Raw genomic sequence first — 22,033 nt, 5'->3', positions numbered from 1 at the left:
CAGATGGAATGAACACAAATCAAAGTAATTACATTTGTGGGAAGAAACAATGGAGAGGATCAATACCAGCAGCTAAAAGCAGGGAATTGGTGGACTATGAAACAGACCATCAATTGCCCATATGTAAGTTAAGGCTGAAGTTGAAACAAGTTAAAACAAACCCAAGAAAGTCAAATATGACCTTGAGTATATCCCACCTGAACAGATTTGATGCTTTGAAGACTAATGACAGGACAGGGAGGATATCTAGAACATCACACAGGAAAGATGTAAAATTTCATTGAAAAGACAGCGAAAAAAGAAAAGGCCACAGTGGATGTCAGAAGAGACTCTGAAAATTGCTCTTAATCATGGGTAGCTAAGGTAAATGGAAGAAGTAATGATGTAAGAGAGCTGTACAGAGAAATGGAAAAGGAAGCTTGAGAAGACAAAGTAAAATATGAGAATGGGTTGTGCAAAGCTCTAGATTCAGAGAACCAAAAAAGAAGATCACATTCAGTACATCTTAAACAGAAAGAACTAAAGAAAAAATTTAAGTCTTGAGTTCCCATATTGAAAGATTCCATGGTCAAAATATTGAACAAAGCAAGAAGCATCAAAAGAAGATTTGAAAGAATATACAGTCACTGTACAAAAGGAGCTAGCCAACATTCAGTCATTTCAAGAGGTAGTATGTGAGCAAGAACCAACGGCTCTTGAAGAAGTTCAAGATGCCCTGAAAGCATTAGCCAAAAACAAACCTCCAGGAATTGATGGAATCCCAATGGACATGTTTCAACAAGCCGAGGAAGCACTAGAAGTACTCACTTGTCTATGTCAAGAAATTTGGAAGGAAGCTACTTGGCCATCTGACTGAAAGAGAGTTACATATTTGTACTCATTCCAAAGAAGGGTGACACAGCAAAAGGTACAAATTATAGAACAATATCATTGATATCACGTGCAAGTAACATTTTGCTGAAGATCTTCCAAAAACAATTGTAACAGTACATTGACATTGGCCAGAGGTTAAGGCTGGACTCTGAAGAGGACATGGAACAAGGGATATCATTGCTGACATCAGATGGATCTTGGAGTAGAGAATAGCAGAAAGCCACTTACTTATATTTCATTGACTATGAATAGGCATTTGATTGTGTGGATCATAACAAACTATGGATAGCCTTGAGAAGAATGGGCATTCCAGAAATCCTGATTGTGTTCATGGGGAACCTGTACATAGATCAAGAGACATTTGTGCAAACAGAACAAGGGCTGCGTGGTTTAGAATCAGGAAAGGAGTATATCAGTGTTGTATCCTCACGCCATACAAATTAATTCTGTATGCTGAGCAAAGAACCAGGGAGATTTAATTTTATGAAAAAGAATGTGGCATCGAGATTGGAGAAAGGCTTATTAACAACCTGAGATAGCTATCTGACCTAACTTACTGAAAGTGAAGAGGACTTAGAGGACTTGAAGCACTTGCTGAAGAAGTCAAAGACTGAAGCTTTCAGTGTGGATTGCAACTCAGTGTAAAGAATACCAAGATCCTCATAGCTGGATTGATAGGTAACACCGGGAGAAATAGAGAAAAATTTGAAGTTTTCCAGGATTTTTAAAAATTTGGATCCACAATCAATATTCATGGAAGCATTAGTCAAGAGAGCAAAGGACACAGTGCATTGGTTAAATCTGCTTCCCAAGACCTTTAGGGTGTTGAAAAGCAAGAATGTGACTTTGAGGACTAAGGTGCACTGACCCAAGCCACGGTATGTATTTTTTAACTCTTCATAGGTTCTTTCTGAATCCACCCCCCCATCCTTTTTTCCTCATTCCCATCCTGTTCCTGGCCTCCTCATAGTCATCAGAGTCTTGACGACTGGTGTATAAACCACATTTCTTCTTCCTTGTTTTTCCTTATAACAGTGATAATATTAAATATTTATTTTTTTAAGATTGACTGAGTTTGCCAAACGTAATGTACTCTAGTTTTGTCCATGTCCCGTGGTGTTTAAGAGAGTTGTCATTGTTTTTTCATGGTGTTTTCAATTACCTAACATGCATGTGAATGTTGGAAATTGACTGCGGAACACTGAAGAAGAAGCAATGCATTTATATTACAGTGTTGTTGTAGAATATTGAACGTATGATGGACCGCCACAGCTGTCTTGGAAAAAAGTACGCCAGAATGCCTTTTAGAGGAGCACACACTTTGGACATGCTACCAGGAGACACCAGTTCCTGGAGAAGGAAATCATGCTGGGTAAAGTAGAAGGTCAGGTTTCTGTAGTCCAACCTAGCCGAAAGTGCACCTGACCCAAGCCATGGTGTTTTCAATGGCCTCCTATGCATGTGAAAGGTGGGCATTAAATACGGAAGACTGAAGGAGATTCAAGGCATCTGAATTGCGGGGCTATCAAACAATATTGAAAGTACCGTGGACTGCCAAAAGGACGAACTGGTCTGTTTGAAAGTACTGCCAGAGTACTCCTTAGAGGCAAGGATGGTCAGATTTTGTCTTACACACTTTGGACATGATCAGGAGAGACCAGTCCCTGGAGAAGGACATCAGGCTTGGTAAAGTAGAGGGCCAGTGAAAAGGCAGAAGGCCCTTACCGAGATGGATTGACCCAGCGGCTCCAATGATGGACACAAGTACAGGACCAATTGTGAAGATGGCACAGGACCTGGCAGTGTTTTATTCTGCTGTGCAAAGGGTTGCTATGGGTTGGAACTGACTCACTGGAACCTTAACAACAGCAACAGCAACCACCTAGTCATTGGTGACTATTGCAAAGACTACGACTAGAGGTGTCATATTAAGGAACGCACTGCACTGTAAGAAGAAAGGATCATAGTTAGTACAGGGAATACTATTTATTGGGTCACCGGTGATTAGAGTTGAATTGAGCTACTAAAAAATATAAGACATTTAGACTTAAGGGAATATAAAAGGAGACCAGAGTTTGTAAAGTAACTGCTGAGACGGTTCTCATGTTGGACACTTCAGTGACCAGCTAGCACAAGACGGTGGTCCAGTTCCTTGCATTTGTCTTCTTTCTCCTGGTGATTGTCTAGTAACATTTTCTCGCTTTCTGTTCTTCCCAGTCTTCTTGCTTTCGCCCTCTGGTTCTTTGCATCATCCAACTTCTTTTTCTCTTGACTTGGTATGCTTCTCTCCCTCACAGGTGTGAGGGTAATGTACTTGAATGCAGAAACTTGAAGCCTAAAGAGGCTGTGTCGGAACGGTGAAACACCCTACTTCCGGGAACAAAGAAGGGTTATTACAATGTTCTAAGGGTTATTACGATGTTTTAACTGATTAAAGAAGATCTAGCACTGAGTGTTCTGCATGAGGCGAGAACAAACAACCCCCCTAAATGAATGCTAGCTCACAAACGCGACGACGTGGAGAGGCCATTATCAAAGCCACAGCACTCAGGAAATGGAACTGGTGTGGTTTCCAGTCTTCGCTTTATTTGAAAATTGTGTGGGGTACATGTGATAAGGTCCACATATAAAACTGGCTCTCCCAGGATTGGGCAGATGCGAGCTGCTAAATTTAAGCCACTTGCTGGAAGCTTGAACATGGGGGGAAATTTAAAGAAAATGCTTATTCATTTAGGTGAGGAAGACAGTGAGTTGTAAATGGCTAAAATTAAATGGAACCACTAGGATTTGTTTAAAAATAATATGACAACTTTTCTATGTATGAATTTACAAATAATTCAATTTTTCTTAAGAGATGTTGGGGCTCTTCTGTCACCTTCAAATGTCACCCATCAAGGCCTGACTTCTGGGGAGGACCATTTTCCAGGCAAGAAAATCCTTTCCCATCAGTGCTCCTGTGGCCATTAGTTGACTGTTAGTCTAGAATTCATCAGAGAGGACTTCTACAGTTATAAGCCACTCCCCTCTGTGGGCCTTCTTTTGGTTAAAGACTCCCCTGGGGCTGCCCTAGCTCTCTGAATCTGGGCATTTCCTACACTTGCCCCTCCTCCATTTAATTTGTCCTTTTTGTTGGACTATAAACTCCTGTAGAATTGACACGTCTTCGAAGTTTGATCTTAGAATAAATACTTCATTATCATACTAAAATAGGGTCTTTCATCATTGTTTTGGAAGGCACTGTATTTGAAAACAAAACCCAAAGAGCCTCGCATTTTAAGCTTTGAATTAAATATATTTTTGCATAGTGCTCTTATAAATTGCAAATGAGCATGTCCTCCTGAAAATGGCCATATGGAAGATAATGTCCATTTACTTACACATGGTATTTCCACAGAGCCATAGTGGCTCAGCGGTTGAGCACTCAGTTGCTAACCCAAAGGTTGGTAGTTCAAATCTGCTGCTGCATGGGAGAGAGAATGATGTGGTAGGCTGTTTCCATGACGTTTACAGCCTTGGGAACTGTGACGGTAAAGGTTGTGTGCCAACTTGACTGGACCATGATTCTCAGGGGCATGTCATTCATATGGTGATGTAGTCGTGGTTATGTCTCATGAAGTGATCATCCAAGCAGTTGTAAGGGGAGTTTCCTTTGGAGTGTGATCTGCACCCGATAGATACATATATGTTAGATGTTCTGGCTTGCTTACACTGAATCCTGCATCCAACTCATTATCATCTGCTCACTCTTGTCATTCCTCAGCTCTGCAGCCTGCCATAATGACCAGTGGACATTGCTGCTATAGCACATGAGTTAGAAGAAGACTTCAGCTTGACACCTGACCCACAGATGTATAACTGGCCAGCGTTTACAGTTGAATGAACCATTCCCTTGAGATACATCTATTTATCTTTCTAGCATTATCTTACTTGTATGTGATATTAATGATATTATCTGAAAATTTCATGTGCTAATGGATCACTTTTCTTTAGAATGGGTACAAATATTAATGTGTTTCAGTTTTTCTGGCCAGGTCTTCCAAATGTCTTGGCATAAACGGCTAAGTGTTTCTAGCAATATGTCTACCTGTTTTTTTGAACCATCTCAACTGGTATTCTGTCAATTCTTTAAATCTTGTTTTCTTCCAATCCCTTTAGTGCACCTTGGACTTCTTCCTTTACTATTATTACTTCATGGGACCTTGATTGTATGCTACCTCCTGATATACTTGAATGTGGATCAATTGTTTTTGATATGGGCTCCATGTATTTCTTGGGTTTTCTTTTGATGCTTCCAGCAATTATTAAATATTTCCCCATAGAATTCTTCACCATTCCAACTGAAAGTTTGAGTTGTTCTACAGTTCTTTCATCTTTAGGAATGCTACATATGTTCTTCTTCTTTGGTTTCCAATGCTAGGTCTTTGCACATTTCATTACTGTCCTGTGTCTTCCCAAACTACCCTTTTACAATTTCTGTTCAGTTTGATTACTTCATCATTTCTACCATTCGCTTTAGCTACTCTATGCTCTAGAAGAAATTTCAGAGTACCCACTGATCTCCATTTCTTATCCCTACTTTTTAATGACCATTTGCTGTCTTTATGTACGGTATCCTTGATGTGATCCCACAACACCTGTCTTCCGTCATTAGTGTTCAATGCTGCAACTAAAATCTTGAGATGCCCCTATAGTAAGGTGGAATATATGCAAGGCCAAATTTTGGTTATGATGGACATGTTTTTATTTTCTTGAACTTCAACTTCAACTCAAGATAGTCTATTCTGCATGTGGCCTGGCCTTGATCTAATTAAAAAAAAAATGATGTGCAACAGGGTTGTATTCTCTCAGCATACTTATTCAATCTTTATGATGAGCAAATACTCAGAGAAACTGGCTTATATGAAGAAGAATGTGCCATCAGGATTGGAGGAAGGCACATTGAAATATGCAGATGGCACAATCTTGCTTCCTGAAAGTGAGGAAGACTTGAAACACTTATTGATGAAGATCTAGGACTGCAGCCTTCGATGTGGATTACAATTTAATGTAAAGAAGACGAAACTCCTCACAACTAGACCAATAGGTAACAGCATGATAAGTGGAGACAAGGTTGAATAGATCCAGGGCTTTTTGTCTTATTTGGATCCACATCAATGTTCATAGAAGCAACAGTGTAAGAGAGAGTTTTATATCAAGAATAGTGCAGACTGCTGTAAAATCTCAGTCCAGTTGGTGCAAAGCTGTGTAGATTTGATGGCAGTGGATGCATTTCCAGGGCTCTGGCTGCCATCAGCATGGCTTGAACTGGCTCCTCAACAGGATGGGGAAACCAGAGAGGAGTGTGTGGCCTGCCTCCAAAGGAAAGGGAGAAGGAGGCCGGCTGCCCTCCAATCGAGCTGTGACCTGACTGACAGGCTAAACTCTGCCCACAGGTTCCTACAGGAGCCAAGTTGGCACAGAAAACCTATCACAGGCATCTATTGGTACTGTGGTCTCTTTCAAAAGATGCAGTCAATTTGATTCCTAGGCATTCCATCCTGTAAGGCCCAGGGGTATAATCACTGTGCATGTTGTTGAAAAGGGATTTGTAATGAATAGGGAATTAATATTTCCAAATTCTACATGCAAATTCTGGAGTCATTTCTATCACTATGGACACATTCCCCAAAATCTAATCCTTTGTTTATTATTTCCAACTTTGTCATTCCAAATGCTAGTAATTATTAATTATCTTGATTATGATTTTTATCAATTTCAGACTACAGAAATAAAAAAAATTTGTATTTTGATCTTTGGCATTAGTAGTTAGTGAATAAATTTGAATATTAATCTTATTAACTAGTCTTCTTTGTAAGCATATGGATATTATTCTATCATGACAGTGCTTTACTTCATGATAGATCTGGAAATGCTTTTTTGTTGTTGTTGTTTTTTAAATGATGAATATGATACCATTCCTCTCTAATTCATCATTGGTGGCATAGTAGATCATATGATTGTCCAATTCCCAAATGGCCAAAATCAGTCCATTTTAATTCACAATCCCTGGGTTATTGTTATTTATATATTCCAGTTTTGAAAACTTCCATTTTCCTACATCCATATTTTGTACCTTCCATACTTTGATAATGATTGAATGTTTACAATGATTTATTCTCATTTTGAATCACTTTATAACAACAAATGAAGTTTTCGTAAGCTTTAATTCATCCATATGATATCACTAAGGTCAACTAGACTTTGACAAGGTAATTCTTCTCCAGTCATATATTGAGTACCTTTTAACCAGAGGGGCTCATTTTCCAGGAATAAATTAGACAATGCACTACTGCTACGCACAACTGTCCACTGGACAATGTTTGAGATGGAGATCACAAGGCCCCTCTTCCTGATCTTTCTTGATTTAGAAATTTTGCTGAAAGCTGTCCCTCATCAGTGAGCCTGATGGCACTTGAAATATCAGTGGCATATTTTCCAGCAACATAGAGGCCACCACTGTATGGCAAACTGACATACGAATGGTGGGTATGTAGAGCTAGAAATTAGTAAGTAAGAACAGGGCTGTATCCTCTCATCATACTTATTCAATCTGTGTGCTGAGCAACTCATCAGAGACACTGGCTTATATGAAGAAAAATATGGCATCAGGATAGGAGGAAGGCATATTAACAACCTACAATACGCAGGTGGCACAACCTTGCTTGCTGAATGTGAGAAAAACTTGAAGCACTTGCAGATCAAGATCCAGGACTGCAGCCTTCACTGTGGTGTTCAACTCCATGTCAAGAAGACCCACCCTCGGACAATTGGACCAAGAGGGTACATCATGATAAATGGAGAAAAAAAATTGAAGTCCAGAATTTCATATTGTTTGGTTTCACAATCAATGTTCACAGACGCAGCAGTCAAGAGAGCAAAAGACAAGTTGCAGTAGATAAATATGCTGCACAACATCTCTTGAAATGTTCAAAGTATTGAAACACAAGGATGTTACTTTTAAAAATATATATGACAAAAATTTATTGAAAGGCATAAAGTATGTCAGGCTTATTGAGAACACTCAATTTTATAAGATGTCAATTCCAAAATTAATCTATAAATACATATACATTTAATAATAATCCCATAGGGTATATAATAAAACTTGATAAATTGGTATTAAGATTTATATGGACATTTAAATGATCAAATAAAAGTGAATACAATTTTAATCAGAATCAAACAGAAGGAGCCTGCCCAACTTACTATAAGAGCTATAACAATTATTCTACACACTAAGGTGTGCCTCACCCAAGACATGGTATTTTCAGTTGCCTCATAAACATATGAAAAGTTTGACATTGAATACTGAAAGCACCATGGAATACTAATAGGACAAACAAGTCTGTCTCAGAAGTATGGCCAGAATGATGCTTAGAAGTACATCTGGCCAGACTTCATCTTCCATACTTTGGCCACATTGTCAGGACAGATGAGTCCCTGGAGAAGGACATCATGTTTGGTGAAGGAGAGGAAAAAGAGGAAGGCTCTTCATGAAATGGATGACACAGTGGCCGCAACAATGGCCTCAGACATAGGAACAATTGTAAGGATGGCACAGGGTTGGGCTGTTTCATTTTATTGTGCATAAGGTTACTATGGGTCAGATCTGATTCACTGACAACTAACAACACACACACACACACTACACAGACACACACCACTCTGGGTCGGAGCAGACTCAATGGCACCTAACAACAAGAACAACAAACTCATTTAGTGATGCTACGAAATTAGTTCTTTGTTATGAGTTGTCAATTTCAACTCATAGTGACTTATAGGCCAAGTAGAGGTACTACATAGGGTTTCCTAGTGATGCAGTGGCTTAATGCTCAGCTGATAATCGGGATGTCAGACTTCGAACCATCAGTCTCTTCAGTGAAGAAAGATATCACAATCTTCTTTTGTAAGGATTGCAGTTTTGAAAACCCCATGGGGCACTTCTACTCTGTCCTATATGGTCAGGATAAGGGAATTGACTGGACAGCAATGGAAGAGGTTCTCTCTCTCTCTCTCTCTCTCTCTCTCTCTCTCTCTCTCCCTCACACACACCCCTTCGCTTCCTCCTCTTACTCTTTACAGAGCAGAATACCAAGTTGTTGTTATTCAACATCAGAGCTGCAGGTGGGTTTGAACCACCAACCTTTCAGTTAGCAGTTAAGTGTTTATCTATTGCCCCACCAGAACTCCTTTTAATATATGTAGGCATTATTAATCATAGGATTGCACTATTTTGAAGGCTAGCGATATATAGAGACACAGACGACATTTTCTTCTAGGTCGAAAGGGTGGTATCTCTGGGTACATATCAGAGTCCTTGCAATAATAGCTCTAAGATCTCAAGTGTTGGCTTCTGGACAACACAGGACTCAGGATGAGGAAATAAGTGCTTTGGGAACATTTCCAAGAGAGTATAGAAACCCCAAAGTGTCGTTGAAGAATATCCATTCAGGGATTCACCACATTCTACTACTGGTGGCATTTCAAGAATGCTTTAATTTTTATGATGTTTAAAACATTTCATCATTTCCATCAGGACTATCTGTATCAATTTACTTTTGAAAGCCAGAGATTTGTGGTGTACGTTGATGGATGACCCTGTTTAGCTAGGCAGACTCTGCTCTCCTCTTTGTTTTCAACTGAGGAAGACGGTATGGAGACAGACACTTGAAGTATAGCAAACGAAGGCATTAGATGGCAGATGGAAGCAAACCTGTAAATAAGCAGACACACACACAACTATTTGCAGAGTTTCACGGTTTAGAGGATTGCAATAGTAGAAAAATATTGATGCCCCTCTTTCCAGATTTCAGTCAGGAACTCCTACGATAAAGCCAAAAGGACCTCCTGGACCATGAGACTGACGCAATAGTTAACATTTATCTTGGGCTAAAATACGCCAGTCACCCTCCTAAGTGCTTTGTAGGTATTAATCCCTTTACTTCTCACACCAACTGTAGTGGATGCTGTGAGATGTTACAGATTCCCTCTTTCAAAACAAGGCATCCTTTGTCCTCTCATTGCTGGCAGTGGTGACCGCTGCCAGCTCCCAGCTAAGTCTCTCGCTAGAAATTGTCCTAGGCAGAAAGGAGCTGCCTTGCCCAAGGTTACATTCTTTTTGGCATGGCCTGCCTCCAGCCCCTGGTCAATTCAAGGGTACAAAGGCCTGGCAGACTTGCCTCCATTCAAGACATGGCCGATGACTCATTCCAGCTTTGGAGCGATCCGTGGGATCCACCAAGGCCTCTGTTGCAACTTCTCTCTCTGCTCAGTCGTCTCCCCCCGCTACCTTCCTAGTGCTTTCCCGGGGACAATCGCCTACACGTATTTCTCGTTCCCAGTCGGTTTTCCAGGGAACCGGGCCAATGACATCAACTTTATGGTTATCCTCATTCCACAGTCAGGACTCCGACCCTGGTGGGCCAGCCCCAGAATGGGTACTCTTACTTACTGTACTCTGTCTTGAAATGATATGGGAAAAGAGATGGGCTCTGATTATTCTAGCTCTGTCTTTCTCGTGGGTTCCACCTTGTCCTGTTCCCTCTCATTTCCTCCTCCTTTAAGCAGTCTGGAATTTAAGTCCAGAGATAAAACACGCCATTGCCGTCAAGTCAATTCTGACTCAGCGCGATCCTATAAACAGATGAGAACTGCCCCACATGGTTTCCAAAGCTGTCAATCTTCATGGAAGCAAATGGCCACCTATTTCTCCTACAGAGTGGCTGGTAGGTTTGACTCACAGACCTTTTGGCTAGCAGTCTGGTGCTTAACCACCGTAGCACCAGGGTTCTTAGGCTGATTTTACTCATCTGAATGAATAGCAAATTTCCAGTGTTACAGGATTGAGATTTTAGGATCTAGGCTGGACATGATTAGAAGGAATTTGACCACAGCGAAGAGGAGGAATGAAATGCCATTGATATTATGATTAGTGAATGATCATTTATGAAATATAAATTTAAAGCCTTTAACTTGAGGCCTACGTATTTGGTGCTCTGCACAAGCTTTTATGGTGAGGTATACATGATATAATTTATGTCTGACTCCGTAGGGAATTAGTAATCACTTTTGGAGAAGAAAAATACTTCATAGGAAGAAGAAAGAAATGGAGAGAAGGATGTAGGATGCCTAGTGGTCCTTAATCAAGGGCAATGTAGCAGTGAGGAATTACTAAACTTGCATGACGGTCAAACATGATGGAGGGACAAGAGGAAAATAAAAGGAAATAATGAGGAGGCAAAGGACATCTATATAGGTCTAAATATAGGTATATACATATGTAGATATATTTATATATAACAAAAGGGGACTAGATTTACGTACTTATATCTATATGTTAAGAATGAAGGTTGCAGGTGGACATTGGGCCTCGACTCAAAGTACTCCCTCAACACAAGAACACTTTGTTCTAATAATGTGGCATTCTGTGATGCTCACCTTTCCACCACGATCGCTGAAGACAAATGGGTGCATAAGCAAATGCGGTGAAGAAAGCTGATGGTGCCCGGCTATCAAAAGATAGAGCATCTGGGGTCTTAAAGGCTTGAAGATAAACAAGCGACCATCTGACTGAGAAGCAACAAAGCCCACATGGAAGAGGCACACCAGCCTGTGTGTTCATGAGGTGTTGATGGGATCAGGTATCAGGCGTCTAAGACCAGGAGCAAAATCATACCCAATGTGAAACAACAGAAAAGTGAGTGAAGGGCTACAGAGGACAATGTAAGATATGAAAATAATCATCTATAACTTAACAATAGTTCATGAGGCAGGGCAGGCGGGGGAGGGAGGGGGGAAAATGAGGAGCTGATATCAAGGGCTCAAGTAGAAAGAGAATGCTTTGCAAATGATGATGGCAGCATATGTGCAAATGTGTTTAACACAATGGATGAATGTATGGGTTGTGATAAGAGATGTAAGAGCCCCCAATAAAAGTATTTAATTTTTTAAACAAAGAAAGAAAAAAGAATAACATAAGATACTATGTAATAAAAACAAGATAATTGGCATATATTTGTAAGAGCATGCAGGTAAGATTAGGAAGCACGTTCTAGAGATAATTCATGGTGAGATGCAACTAACCATTAGGCAATAGTGTTAAATTTATTTGGGCTTCATAGGTTGAAAGGAGACCGAAGATCATCTGTGATGGAGAAAATGGGTAGAAATCAGTCTGAAGAGCCACATTCTCTCCTTTCATCAGACAGTATTTCTTTGAGACAAGTGTGCTATTGTTAAGATTTATGTGAAAACCGGGGTACAGAAAGGTAAAGGAACTTGCTGGGGTGGGAGATCATGGAGCTCCACATGGGTGAGTCAGGGAGCGAGAACCTGAACTGATTGCAAGTTGATTACAGAGCATAGCACTAATCACGATCTTTGGAGCCCAAGTTTGTGGTGATGTAGGAGACGTGGCAGAACAGATGATGAGACTATTCAGTATGCAAGCAGGCAGTGTTTGTAGAGACTCATTAGGAATCATGGACATCACCATCTGGAAAATGCATGCATTTGGAAATCAAGTTGATCAGAGTTCTAATTCTAGCTCTATTAATTACTAGAAAATTTAAATAGCTATGATACTGATCATTTCTCTCTATCAAAAAGAGGAATAACAAAATTTATCTTTCAGGATAGTGGGGAAGATTAGATTTAATGTATTTAAAGCAATTCGGATAGCACCCAGAATGTGTGGAGCAGGTTCTCAGTTCAATGGATGGCTGTTGGTCTTGTTATTACTGTGGATGCTTAAGCCAGATTGGAGACTTCTGGAGAGTGGAATACAGAAAATGGCATTTTAAAAATATAAAGTTGACCACACAGGGAGTGATGGAATGATAAAGGTTATAACGGAGGAGGTAGATGTATTCAAATAAGTAGAATTTTTAATAATATAGATACTTAATTAAGACTATCTAGAGTTTGCAATGCTTGCACCCACGAAGTCATCACTGAAGAAGGGGTGCTGTAATTAAGTGTGGTGAAGAAATCAGATGGTGTTTGGATCTCAAAGAATAGCACCTTTGATCTTAAAGAGACTTGACTTAAAACACGCAGCTATCTAAGTGAGATATCAACTAAGTCCTGACAGGAAAAGCACACCAAACCATGTGATCCAAGGACTTTAAATAACAAAACCGACGATTCGAGAAGGAAATTGTTATCAGAGCTTCAAGTTTGAGAACCTGGTTTACAGATGACAGTGAAAGCCCCGAGTCCATTTGCAGAGTCTCAAGATGGATTAAGACTCCAGTGGACTCCCTCAGACTGGGACTCTCGATAGTATTGCCCTCAGACAGAGTGGATTGGAAAGTGGATTACTGCAGATATCCTCAAGTTAAAATTTAACACAGTATCGTTGTTTTCCTTTTTGACCCGTTTTTATTTTTTTCTAGTTTATATTACTTTTTGCTTTCTCTTATATTAAAGTTTTTATGTGTTTTATTACTAGAGCAATAGTTCTTTAGGGTTAGGAGATCATGTGCAGTTAATAGCAGTGGGAACAAGAATGGAGAAAATGTTCTAAAATCCATTGGGGTGATGATTGCACAACTCTTTTTAAGATATCTAAGCCACTGAATTTTTTGGCACAGGAATTAAATGCCAATAAAATAACTAAAAAAGCAAATGTCTAGAGTTTGGCACTGGCCACCGAGACCTAAAGACAGGACTGAATCTGAACACTGTCAGAGATCTAAATAAAAGAATTACCAGGATATTTTATAGAGAAGATAAGACATGAAGTGGGGTAAAATAGCTAGATGGTCTAAGGCCCAGAAGGCGAAACGAAAAGTATTATCATTGAGGAACAAAATGGGGAAACTGAGGAAGATGCCGTACTTTGGGGGTGATGTTAGAGTCTACTCTCAAGTGAAGTTGAGAAAGATTTGAGATCATTCTAATCAATGGAAAAGGAATGAAAAACAAAACAATCAATTTTAATTAATTTTGATTTTGAGAAAGTGAGGTCTCTGTCAATTTTCGGACTAAATTCGTAGGAAAGGGAGCTGAGAGGTATGGCTACCCAGAGCTGGTTTCAACGCTACATAGAACAGAGTTAAAGTCCCAAGAACAGACTGAATGGGTGAGGGAACTTGGAGACTGGGATACTAGAGACCAGCTGCCATCAAGCTGATTGTGACTTATGGTGATCCTAGGCCTCTCAGGGTAGAACAGCAAGGGGCGCGTTTTCAAATGTAGATGGCCAAATGCTCTTTGGTGGAGCCTCTAGGGGTACTTGAATCTTCAATCTTCCAATGAGCAGTTGAGCATGTAACCATTGGTGATCCCCAGAGACGTCCTTATGGAGAAAAGGGATGAGATAAATTCACCTATCAAGGTCACAGGTGGGCAGATCCGGACCGCTTCCAAACCTCTTCCTGTGTGGTTTCAATGCTACCCTTCCTCTGAAACGGATGAATCCTTAAACTAGCTCGGTCATTTTTTCCAGGGTTTCACTTTTAGAGGTTGTTTTAGAAGAGAATGTTCAGGCCATTGTGTCTCTTCTGTTCTTTTACTTTAAGAGCAATTCAGCAAAATGCCTTGCCAGCACCAAAGGAAGAACTATTTCTGCTTTTTCAAAGGACTTAATAAGGAAGCAGCTTATTCTCTCTGAGGAAAACGACACTTCATAGAGGCCAAACATATTTTGGGAAATTGTGAAGGATAATAATATGGTTCCAATTAGGCTCTTCATGCTCACAGTACAGAAGCCAATCTGACCTATACAACTCAAACTCAGACAGTGGGAGAAGAAAGATGCTATTGCCTAAATGCTCTCGCTCGGAAGATAAATATCATAAATAAGCAGTTGCCAAACAACTCTAGAGAAGGTAGAAACATTATTTTTTTTTAAGAGATGAATCTGTAAATTGAGAAGCTATAGGGAGGTGGAAGCCAGGAGCTTGAAAGTATCAGCCCAGTCCAGCCAAGTGGCCTCTTTCAGAGACTAGAATTTATGTTCCACTAACAAAGGCTAAATCCCTTAGGCAAATCATCTTGGGGGAGGGGTGGGGGGAGATGATCATCCTTACCTCATTAGATGAAGTGAACTCTTAGCCCCTAAAACGTTGTTTGTGTTAGTGAATACGGCAGATGCCTTCCAGGAGATTTCCCCAGAATGTCCCTGCCCTAAAACACGGCCAAAGGACCCTTGCTGGAGCAGTGGTCAGGCTCTGAGTTGCTAATAGAAAGCTGGGTGATTTTTAAAAAAAATCATTTTACTGGGGCCCTTACAGCTCTATCACAATCCATCCATCCATCCATTGTATCAACTTCACCCATATGCTGCCATCATCATTTTCAAAACATTTTCTTTCTACTTGAGCCCTTGGTATCAGCTTATTTCCCCCCTTCCCCGCTCCCTCTCTCATGAACCCTTGATAATTTATCCTCCCCCCCCCCCATGTCTTACACCAACCGCTGCCTCTCTACACTCACATTCCTGTTGTTTGCCCCCCTGGGAGGGGACTCTATGTCAATCATTGTGATTGGTTCCCCCCACCCCACCCCTTCTCCATACCCTCCTGGTATCACTACTTTCATTAGTGGTCCAGAGGGGTTTATCTGTCCTGGATTCCCTATGTTTCAAGCTCTTATCTGTACCAATGTACATGCTCTGGTCTAGCCAGATTTGTAAGATAGAACTGGGGTCGTGATAGTAGGGGGAGGGGGGGAGGGGGAAGCATTAAAGAATTAGAGGAAAGTTGTATGTTTCATCAGTGCTATACTGCACACTGACATCTCTTCCTTGTGACCCTTCTGTAAGGGGATGTCTAATTGTCAACAGATGGGCTTGGGTCTCCACTCCACCCTCCCCCTCATTCACATAGGTATAATTTTTTGTTCTGGGTCTTTGATGCCTGATACCTAATCCAATCAACACCACATGATCACACAGGCTGGTGTTCTTCTCTTATGTAGGTTTTGTTACTTCTCAGCTAGAAGGTCGCTTGTTTTTCTTCAAGCCTTTAAGACCCAGACGCTATATCTTTTGATAGCTGGGCACCATCAAGGTGGGTGATTCTAACCCATCAGTTGTTTTGGGTGAAAAGAGGTGACTCTCTGCTTCCATAAAGATTTATAGTCTTCAACCTCCTCCCTGGGAGACAGACAACAAAAAAGTGGGTGAAGGGAGACATTAGACAGTGTAAGATATGACAAAATAATAATTTATAAATTATCAAGGGTTCATGAGGGAGGGGGTGCTGGGAGGGAGAGGGAAACATGAGCAGATGCCAGGGGCTTAAGTGGAGAGCAAATGTTTTGATGCCAGAGGCTTAAGTGGAGAGCAAAAGTGGAGAGTATGCATGATGAGGGCAATGAATGTACAAATGTGAACCAGAATCGACTTGGTGTCCTTGAGTTTGTTAGTTTGTTAGTTGTACGAAATGGCTAAGGTCAGGTTTAACATGAAGGTCTACATTTGTTTTCTTCTCTTGCAGGGTTATAAAGAAGGAGGTCAACTTTCAGAAGAAGGAGATCATATTCCAGAAGAAGGCTTTTCTTTGTCTGTCTGCGGGCCATAATGCTGTCTACTGTGTGTTTTTAAATCTATACAATGATGAAAAGATTTCTGTTCTCAGAACAATATGATAAAGATGGGAAGAAGGTTATAGGCACCAACAAGAGGAAGTCAGCACCACACTTCTAGTTCAGTTGCATTGGCTCCAAGTTTGGCGTACAATTAGCTTGCATTGTGATTTTGTTCTCCCCCTCAAGGTTCAGATTATTACTCTCAACCCTTAACATAAATGTTCATGCTGAAAAAATCGGTACAAGCCCTGGAAGCTTTTTCTTTTCTTTTTTTAAGGAAAATTTGCCTTATTTTAAGGAAACATAATGCATTTGGGAAAGAAATGCTCACGTTCATTGACTAGGGCATACGCTCAGGCTGCATGCGGTTTTCTCAAAAGAACCTCTCATTTGAAGATTCCGAATTTCTCTTCTGTAACACACTATGCTCTGTTTGGTCCTGCAGGGAAAGCTGGAGCTGGGGGGCTTTATTGATTGGTGATGGAAATGAAAGCCAGCCACGTCCCAGGTGGTAAAACAGACCTGACCAGACGTTTCATAGAGCCATCTCTGTGTGACCCTCACATCATGGTGTGTTCCCACCCCCGCTTTTTTTAGCAGTTTCATTGGCACTTCATCCATATGTCATACAATTCAACAGTTCAATCACATAGAGAAGAGTTGCACAATCATTACCACAATCAAGTTTAGAACATTTTCTTCTTATGTGTACTCATAGTTATTTGTGTAATTATTTTTTTAAATTGTAGCAGAGATAAACACAACAAAACATTCTCCAGTTCAACAACTTCTGCATGTATAATTCAGTGCCACTGATTAGACTCTTTGTGGTGTGCAACCATTACTGAGATCCTTTCCCAAATCACTCCACCACCAGCAACATCAACTCCATGCTTCCTGTGCAAACACGCTTCTTCCTCCTCCCCTGGTAACCATTAGTCAAGTTTGAGTCCTTTGTTCTTTAGTAGTTTTTAAAATATAAATTCACATATCGTACACTTCCATAGTTAGGTCATTTTTTCAAAAGAGTTGTGTACACATGATCAGGTCAGTTCTAGTGCTCCCGCCCAGCTCCTGCATGCATTGTTTGCTCCTCAAGCCCCCTCACCTTTCCTACCCTTCATCCCCGATAAAACTGCATCAGTATTGTCTCTATGCATCTGTTCCTTCGGTGCTTCATAAACTTGGAAGCCTAACAGAAGCAATAATAATCAAAAAAGAAACAGAAAGGAAAAATATTAATAATAATATAAAAATAAAGAGTAAGAAAGAAAAGACCCCCTATCATGTTTACAAACCTAGAGAAGAAGTTTCTGTAGTAGAACAAGCAAGAAATATTTGAATCTGGAGCAAACTCAAGGGAATTCAAGTGACCAAGTATAACATTACACCAGGGTGTGATCCACCATGATCAAGTTTACAATGATCTCTGTCTGGTAGGAAAGCTGTTTGAGTCCCGTGTCTGTCTGTGGCTCGGTCTGCCAGAGCCCTCATCTGACCAGACACTCTGCAGATGGATTCTGGGCTCCCACTGCCCTCCACAGCCTTCCACAAATTGGGTGTTCACCATTTCAGCTCTGATACTGTTCCCTTCGTCATATTTGGATTTTGTTATCAACACCTTTGGATCACATAGGCTGGTGTGCTTCTTCCATGTGGACTTAGCTGGCTCCCACAAAGATGGCTGCTTATTTGAATACAAGCCTTTAAGACCCCAGACACTATTCCAATGAATAGGCAGGCACCATCTGCTTTTTCACTACACTTCACTGTACGTAGCACCCATATCTTCAGTGATCTCTTTACAGTTATTTCTTATGAAGTTTAGCTCCATCAAATTATTTCCCCCCTGGAATATCTTCAAGAGGGGTCATTGGACTGTTTAGATTTTCTTATACTTGATTTACTGAGTATTCTATCAGACTTAATGTTAAAAGTTACTGTTAAGTGCCATTGAGTCAAATCTGACTCACGGCAAACCCTTTCAACAGAACAAAATATGACCCAGTTCTGCGCTATCTTCATGGTTCTTGATATGTTTCAGTTCATGATTATGGACACCAGCACTATACTGGAAAATATTCTGTTATGTCCCATAAGATTTTTATTGGCTAATTTTCACAAGTAGATCATCAGGCCCTGAGGTGTCTTCAAAAAGTTCATGGGAAAATTCCATGATCTTTCAATTCCCTTCTTTTACCACCTTTGAAGTCCTCTTGTACTAGACATGGTGTTTTCAAACGTTTTGTTTGCTTGTTTATTTTCCCCACAAAATTCTTTTAAAATGACATTCGACATTTTCTCTCATGGGAAAAAGAGCTTAAGGTGGATGTTGAAGACAGGATCGAGGGGTGAGTGGGTGGGAGGTGGAGTAATGCTAAACTTTTGCCAAGTGAGGTCTAATACGCTTGTTGGACTACTGCCATGTAGGATAAAAAGAGGGAAAATGTCCCTTAGCGTGTCATTGTCTCATGATGTCCTGATAATGGAGACTTGTCCTGTGATGGCCTTACCGCTCAGACACCCTGCTAGCAATGGACACATCGAATTGTGTGTCTCCATCTACTTCTGTGTGCCCTTCAGTCTATTTGGCCTGGAAGAAGTTAGCAGCGATTCTTGCCTTTAATCCGGAGCCCCGGGGACATAGTGGGTTCCAAGTTGGGCTAATAGCTACGAGATCAGCAGCTCAAAACCATCAGCCACTCCTCAGGAGCACAATGGGTTTTTTTTCAACTTCTGTAGGTAGTTACAGTGTTGGAAACTCACTGTTGCAAGGACTTGGTATCAGCTCAAGGACAGTGAGTTTGGTTTTTGGTTGCCTTTATTCATGGCTGAACACTTAAAAACAAAAACAATCTCTATTCTCTTACAGAATCACTAGGCAAATCTGGGCTCTATATTCCTTCTTTGGGGAAAAACAATCCAAAAAACCCTATGTTTTAGTAAAAGGGCATCCTTTTCAAAAGCATTCAATCGGATGCTACTTAAAAACCTGGCCACTTAAACGTAAGATGCTGACATGATTCTTCCATGTAATAGACACGTCAGATGGAAGCATGCTCCCCTTCCTGACATGCCCTCTTACATTTGCACGGCTGCTGGCTGAAGGTCAGGAGTACCCTTCTCGCAAATACGTTTTAAAGTCAACTTGGTTAGGAAGTGTTGGTGTTTTTATATGCTCGTCTGCTGCTTCAATCATTTATTCAGTCTATTTTAGTTTTATTTCTTTATAGGCTTACACTTTTGGGGTTTGATGTTCCTTTCAAAATGAAAATGTGCAGATTACACGAGCCTTTTTCTTGCTTGAGTTTAGGAGTGTTTTTATGCTTATGAGGAATTTAGTGCTTTAATTTGTTACAAAATATTGGTTTGGAAATTGGCTAAGTAGTAATTACTTGTTGAAAAAGGCAAACAATACAGACGTGCATAAAAGGATAAAAATTGGCATTCTTTTTCTGGTAGCCCTTTAATGCTACTCTGCAGTGGTAACCACTGCTAATGGTTTGACGCATATTCCTGACAGTTTTCTAAGTCTATGCGAGAATTTTTCCTTGACTTCCTTTTTCCTTTCCTTTCTTTTCTTCTTCCCTTTGTCCTATCTTTGCTTCATTTGGCTCTTTCTTCTCCTACACTTCCTCAATATGTATTTATCTATCAAATAGAACACACGACATATCTCTTCCTCTGATTATTTTCCCGCTCACCATTGGTTTGGGGCTGTCCTTTCATGTGATTGCATGTAGTTTTCCATTCATTGACCACGTATGAGTGACACGCATACCAGCCCTCTTAGTTGGTGCTAGGGATTTTGCCTTCAACAAAACAGAACAGACTCTGTCATCATAGAGCTTACATTCATTATTCATTATAATATGACCTTAAGTAGTAGTAAGTCCTTTGAAGAAAAATGAAACAATCGGGGAGCAGAGAACGACAAGGGAGTGTCATTATCTGAGGTGATAAGACCATTCATTCTGAGGAGTTGACACTTGAACAAGAACTGGATGACCCACAAGAGTAAGCTTGAAAGCTAATAAAGATTATGCTTCAGGGCCCTTCACACTGATCCTGGGACCTTAAGAAAGATTCTGGCAAAATGATTTTATATTTTTCTAAGATTTGTGAAGTGTTAAGAGTGCTGCTGTTTTCTTCTCTGACTTCTTCTGTATTATAGTTATTTTTTCATAGGGCGCTTTATTTATTTATTTTAAATCATTTTATTGGGGGCTTGTACAACGCTTATCACAATCCGTACATACATCCACTGTGTCAAGCACATTTGTACATTTGGTGCCATCATCATGCTCAAAACATTTGCTTTCTACCTGAGCCCTTGATATCAGCTCCTCATTTTCCCCTCCCTCTCCACCCCCCTGCCTCATGAACCCTTGATAATTTATAAATTATTATTTTGTCATGTCTTACACTGTCTGACGTCTCCCTTCAATCACTTTTCTGTTGTCCGTCCCCCCAGGAAGGAGGTTATATGCAAATCCTTGTAATCAGTTCCCCCTTTCTACCCTCCCCTCCTTCCACCTTCCCTCCACCCTCCCAGTATCGCCTCTCTCACCACTGGTCCTGAGGGGATCATCTGTCTTGGATTCCCTGTGTTTCCAGTTCCTATCTGTACCAGTGTACATCCTCTGGTCTAGCCGGATTTACAAGGTAGAATTGGGATCATGATAGTAGGGGGAGGAAGCATTAAAGAACTAGAGGAAAGTTGTATGTTTCATCATATAGGGTGCTTTAGACCATGGGCATTTGAGGGGCATTGGCTAAGGCAGTGATATACTAGGAAATTTTCAATAGCTAATTCTTAGGAAATGACAGTCTTGGTTTATAATACTCACTATTATTTCTAGTGTAGATGTTACCACCATAGCCAATTTTAATCTACCAACATGGGGTCATTGGACATGGAGTTGGAGATGTACAGGAACAAACACATCAGTAGGTTCTACTTTTTCACTCACTCATTCATGGCCATTGAATGGGTTCTGACACCGAGTGGTCCCATAAGACAGAGTGCACCTGCCCCTGGTTATTAAGGAGGCAGACCACCACACCTCTCTTCTGCAGAGCACTTGGTGGACTGGAGATCTGACTTCTCAGTTAGCAGCAGAGAACTTAGCCAATCTACTGCCAGTGCTCCTTACAGATACAACAGGTGAATAAAAAATTAGCTCAAGAACTAAGTAATATGTTTCATTGACCCTTTTCTATACATTGGCAAGTAAAATTTCAAACCTGATCAGATTAAGTTTTTATTGTGTGGTGTGTAGGCTATATCATAAAATCCATACCCCATCAGGAGATCCATAATGTATAATTGCCTTGCTTTAAATAGTTTAATTGCTCTCCAAACTGAAGTAAAAGGACAGCTCTAAATGGCTTATTGAAAATCCTTCTGGAAGCACACCAGCCTGTGCGATCACGAGGCGTCAAAGGGATCAAGTATAAGGCATCATCAGAACAAAAATATCTTACCATAGTGAATGAGGGTGGGAGTGCGGAGTGGAGACCCAAAGCACATTTGTAGACCACTGGAGATCCCCTTGCAGAGGGGTCTCGGGGAGGAGACGAGCCA

This window comes from Echinops telfairi, unplaced genomic scaffold (assembly GCF_000313985.2).
Source record: "Echinops telfairi isolate 266 unplaced genomic scaffold, ASM31398v2 ScPeMD7_3533;HRSCAF=4204_0, whole genome shotgun sequence".
Classification (NCBI taxonomy): Eukaryota; Metazoa; Chordata; class Mammalia; order Afrosoricida; family Tenrecidae; genus Echinops; species Echinops telfairi.
Note: the sequence above shows the minus strand (reverse complement) of the source record.